Here is a 6,241-nt window from a genome sequence, read left to right as displayed (position 1 = left end):
CTCGAAACCATCTCAAACATAACGATTAGTTACACCAAAACGCATTTCATCAACTGAATGTCCCACTGAAGTTTGACTGCAACAAATTACACCTGTGATAACGCCCATTAAGTCACAATTTCGTTCACCAGTGTATAAAGTATCTCCACCCAAAAAGCGAGCAAAGAAAAGCATTTCTGCAAGAGCTCTTTTTGAGCAGCAGCCATCTTGTGAAAAAAATATGCCGTGGCATTCATGACGCTACTGAATCAGGTTTTCTTCTGAACATTTACAATTGATCAGTCTAGACGAAAAGCGAACAGTTAATCGATATCCAAGAATTGGAATCGATAGCGTGTGAATCTCAAAGCTATGAGAACACTACATCACAAGCAGACAATGTAACGAAATACATATTTATAAAATAGTTTGTACTAATGTATCTATATATATGTATATGAAATAGTTGTATATCTACATCTCATATATTAACTATTCTCAAATTCTACCACCTCCTTTTCATACCAATTTTATGAATTGTTTTAGGCTTCAAGAATGCTTAAAGAATTCTTTGCGCTATTTTATGCCAAATACAAATTATGTTAATGTTATGTCATGAAATAAAACTTAGAGGCCCTCGACAACATGTATGTGTTATTTAATATTGACTGGGGTAAGAAGTGGCCACACGCAGGAAGAAAAATATTTTATTGACTCGATTAGCTAAATAACTGATAAAATAACTTCCTACCGGACATGTGCCAAATTTGATGGTGTGGGGGGGGGGGTGGGGGGGGGGGGAACAGATATGAGACATAAGCATAGAACAGCACACAAATTATGATGCTTCAAGAGGAATATACTGGATTAAAGCATTTGAGGACTTTTATATCTATTATTCTCGGTACAAGAATGTCTACCTATGAGAATATTTTTTTATTTTTTTTATTCAATATAATACATACAATGTATACATGTATATTATCATACAACATAGTGGTTGTACAAAGCAATTAAGTTTATACATGTTATACAAGATATGCTAATATATATTTTTTTTAAAGAGAAAAAAAAGAACAACAGAAGAATAGTTATGAAAAATGATGAGTTGTATAAAGTCGGAAGAAAGCATACTGGACTTGTGTGTTTTGTTGTATATTCACAATGATCTTATAAGATGGAAAAAATTATATACAAAAATATTTTAGAAATATAAACTAACATTAGAGTGAAATGTATATAAGTGGACAAACATTATAAGAATTTAATCCGATTCCATTTTTGTTCAAAGATTTGTAATGTGTCATTACTGAGGGCTATTTCTTTCTCAATCTGGATTTTTAGTTTAAGACTATTGACAAAACAATTAAAATTTGGTACTTGTTTTTTGTACTTCATGTTAAAGATAAAATATTTCATCAATATAAGAATAAAATTCACAATATTATTACAGTCTATTGATTTCAATGAGTAAATTCCGAAACTTACATTTAAGAAAGATAGTTTAACGTTTAGTTGCTGTTGTTCAAGAAAAGATACTAATTGATTCCAAATAGGCTGGATGTGTTTGCACTCCCAAAAAAGATGTTCTATAGTTTCGATGTTTTCACCGCAGAAGTCACACAGATTTGAGTTAGATAATTTACATTTAAAGAGATATTTATTTGTAGCTATTATTCTATGGATGTATTTATATTGAAAATTTCTCAGTGTGCTTTCAATAGTTGCTTTATATGGCATGGTAAATATGTGTTTCCAATTAAGTTCATGTTCTCCGAAAAGGGCTTCCCATTTATTTTGGGTTTTGGAGTTTTCTGTAGGTTTTTTAATTTGCAGTGTGTAAAATATTTTATTCGGTTTGTTTTTTCTTCCAAGTATGTTTTCTACGAATGTTGTTTGAGTACATGGTGTATTATTTGTATTGATTTTAGATTTAATATGCATGGGTATGCTTTTGATTAGTGTGTAGTACTTCAGAAAATTATTTGAAGGTATTCCGTATATGTAGCATATATCATCAAAAGAGTAGAAATCCTTGATTCTGTAGTCATATAATTGGTCGACATATTTAATGCTTCGTTCAAACCAATCTTTATAGAAAAACGTCTTATTGTTTGAAGTTATGTCTTTATTGTTCCATAAAATAGTTTTACTGCTGGTTTTGGTTTCTAGGTTATGAGTGACATCACTCCATGCTGATAGAACATCAGACAGAAATATGTTTTTGTTTGCAATTTCATGTAAGATAGTATTGCTGATGTTACATTCAAAGAGTAAGGAGTCACCATATTGTTTTAGGATTTTCTGGTAGAATAATTTCCAATTACTTGTATTGGTATTATCTAGGTATCTTTTAACCCAGCTGCATTTGATTGCATTCAAGAATGAGTCAATGTTCGTTAATTGAATACCTCCATTTTCTACGGATTGAATTAACTGAGTTCGTTTTATTTTATCAGGCTTACCGTCCCATATGAAATTAAATATTGCTGATTTTATATCGTTAATAACATCATTTGGTGGATTTGGGAGAACTGTTGATACATAAATTAGTTTAGGAAGTGCAAATGTTTTCAATACTGTGTTTTTTCCGATTAGTGTAAGTTTACGGTGATGCCATGATTTTAAGCAGTTTTTGAAATTCTGTAATTTAGGTAGTATGTTTTTAAGAACTGTATCCTTTTCATTATTTGTGAAAGTAATTCCTAACGTTGTGGCTTCATCGGATGTCCAATTAAATTTCATTTCTTTTTTATATACGACATTACTTTGTTTTAATTTACCTACTCGTAGCACAGTACATTTACTTTTGTTTAGTTTAAGACCCGATGTCATTCCGTAGATGGTTAGTGACTCTATTAGGTTATGAGAATATACTGCTGTTCATAGCCTAGCTTAATGTTGAAATTATGCATTTGCACACTTCAGCATGTGTTGCATTACAACTAGTGCTTAGTGTATTTTCTACATTGTCAGATACAAGTTCCTATAGACAACATCAGTGCAGCAAGATTTTTCTATAAACGAGAGTGTTAACAAGGTTTTGCTATAGCCATACAAGGCAAACTGCCCCGCTCCCTGGAGGCCATGTTTTTCAAAGGACCGTAACATTTTCGAATTCAGCCGAGCTATCATAACAACAAATATTCGGACCAAATTTCATGAAGATTGAAGTATAAATGTGACTTCTACAGTGTTAAAATATTTTACTATAGCCATGTGAGCAAATATGCCCCCATCTTTTTCAACGAACCTGAACCATTTTCAAACAAAACTGAGCTATCATTAAGATATACGTTTTGACCAAGTTTCAAGAAGATTGAACTATATATGTGAATTCTAGAGTTAACAATCTTTTTCTTTATTTTGACCAAGTGACCTAGGTTTTGACCTGGTGTGACCCATTTTCGAACACGACAAAGATATCATTGGGACAACTTTTCTTACCAAGTTTCACTGCAAACATGCAATAAATGTTGCCTATAGAGTGTTCACAAGGAAAAACGTTGACGACGCATTTAGGACAAATGGTGATCCTAAAAGCACACATTGAGCACCTTGTGCTCAGGTTAGCTAAAAATGAGAACCTAAACGTTACATGTTTTATGAAACAGTTGTAATTTTTATTTGCACTAAACTAAATTTCCAGTAATTTATATTGGTATTGTCATAGTCAGAGAGGTAAAGATTATTTATACATATACATTACATAAATTGTCATGTTCACAAATTCAAATATATGACTATTAGATTAAATTATTTCTTTATCACAGTCATTCTCAAGATTTATTAAAGTCATATCACGGTAATAATTTTCTCATCAATCCCTTGACCGGTTCGGCTGTTGGATGGAAATGAGGGACAATACAGAAATCCTACTCCAGTTAGGTATGTAGTGTGCTTCTTAGAGTAGTTTATCCATGGAAAGGAATGTCCACTATCACATTATCCATCCAGCTTTTCTTCTGACGGCCTGGGCGTCGACCTCTTTCTAACGTGCCCTGGCGAACAGTCTTGCACAGAGATTCGTGCCTGGTGACGTGTCCAAACCCATCCAGCTGTACCTTAGCACAAATATTCGTGGTCATGGTAGTTCAGTTATAAAATTGCCCTTACTGAAGCTTGTTTCATTCCGTTCACTGTTGTTTATTTCTCAATATGAAACAATCATAAGCAATCCAGTGTAATTTGTCCACTTCATATTGAGGGCTTTATTTGCCCATCGATATGTAGAGAGAACATTACCGGATTCGATTTGCTGTTGGCATGCATGGTAAAGACTTCTTGGACCTTGTGTAGTACAATCTGATCTCAGTTCTGAAATTTAAAGATATAATAGCATACAGTTGACAATATAACAGCAAAGACATTTTTAACACATTGAATAAACACAAATTGACAGGCCTGAAGAATTTCTTTGCCGATTATTTTTTGTAGTAAAGTTAAAAGAATGCTAGCGTCATAAATAATGTTATTGCCTGATCACAGATGTTATTACAATTTTATTATTATAAACATCGCCTTAAAAAGTAAAAACAGAAACAGTTCAGATGATGTACTAAACACCGTTCAGACGATGTATTCAAACAAAAACAACGTTCAGACGATGTACTATTTTTCAAATTCCCCGCCACAGATCTAAAAAAGTTTAAACAACATGCAAAACCTTGTACGAAATATTCTAAGAATGCTATAAATAAAAAAAGTTTTGTATTTATTTCATTGTTTTTCGTATTGAATAGCAAACTCGTCAAAATAAAGTATGTTCAGACGATGTACAATTTTCATTGTTTATTGTTCCTGAATGTTTGAGAAAACTAAGAAAAACGACAATTACAAGAGTACATAAGGCGACTAAGCGGGTACTCTGCGCATAGTTATCAGTTATTTTGTTATTATAAAATGTTTAAATACCTTGATTTTCGTCATTAAGCGAGAGCTTGTTCCGCCATTTTGTGCGAACGATGTACTTTTGTGATCACGTGATTCCACGCAGTGGATACATCAAATAATAACAATGTGTGGTCAAAGTAAGATAAAACCGGTGTATAAACATTATGAAATAAAAACATTCCTTAACACTTGGGTATAACTTAAACGAACAGATACTACTTGATTTAATGTTAACAAACCAATCGAGGTGTGTAACATGAAAAAAAGCGTAAAACCAGTGGCTTTAAATACAAATTTTTCGAAGTTTAATGTAACAGTATAACTTCTGTAAAAACATTACAAATACATCGGAATACTTTTTGTATAGAAATCAAAATCTGGTGTTTTGTGGAAGTGAGAAGCATACATGTTTATGCAAAACATTGCTTGATCATTTTTGTATTTGTATAAATAAAATGCATTTCGTATAAATGTTCGAACAGCCATGTTCAATGTTTATTGATCATCGCAAAAACAAACAAGCCGGTAAAGTGTCAAAGAACGACACCGCTTGCTGCTTGTCTCACGCGTAATCAAAGGTTTACAGCTGTTTATAACATTATTTTCCTGGCGAGGAATCAGTGTTGATCAAGTATTGCTCGTGTATCATTGCTTTCATGTTGGTATGTAGCCAACCGGACGCTTTCTTTGCAGCTGTGCTCAGAGCTCGATCAGAACTTTTTTCGTGACTTGCGTTTGATTCCTAGCGCTAAAACTAGGTTTCTGTCATACTGAGAGAGCAAGCAAATCCATGAAACTTATTTTTGGAATAACCAAGATTGTTCTTGGCACGTCCAGTTTGTCCTCTCGTGGGCTCCACCATCCATGTTTTCGCAAGAGATTGTAAGTTCTAGGACTTCTACCTTTGCTGAGATTGGTTGTTGATCATTCCACAATGTCTAGTCGGAAATTAGTCAGGATTGCATATTGCAAAAAGTAACTTTCTTGACAGGTCGAACATTATTTACCAGTGCTAAATATAGTATATACGTCGTACAACTGGTTACCGTGGCGTGGTGGATATGGTGTCCGTAGAGCGGCCGGGAGGTCACTGGTTGGAACCCTTACAGGGAACGTTCCTTCGATTTCCCCCAAAGACACCAAGAACTGGTGCTTGTCCTAGCAAACGGACTCTAGAGGAACGTTTCAATAAGCCTAATCGAGCTAAAATAAATAGGATAAAACTAAACTGGTGGTCGGCATGTCCCTAACGAAGAATATATATTCTGGACTCATTGCACGGTGAGGACGCTTTTTCATTCTCTATTTCTAGAGAAGGATCTATTGACGGGAAATTTCTTCAACATGTTAAAGGCTGTTAATAAAGGTC

The sequence above is a fragment of the Dreissena polymorpha genome, chromosome 7, assembly GCF_020536995.1.
Source record: "Dreissena polymorpha isolate Duluth1 chromosome 7, UMN_Dpol_1.0, whole genome shotgun sequence".
Taxonomy (NCBI): Eukaryota; Metazoa; Mollusca; class Bivalvia; order Myida; family Dreissenidae; genus Dreissena; species Dreissena polymorpha.
Note: the sequence above shows the minus strand (reverse complement) of the source record.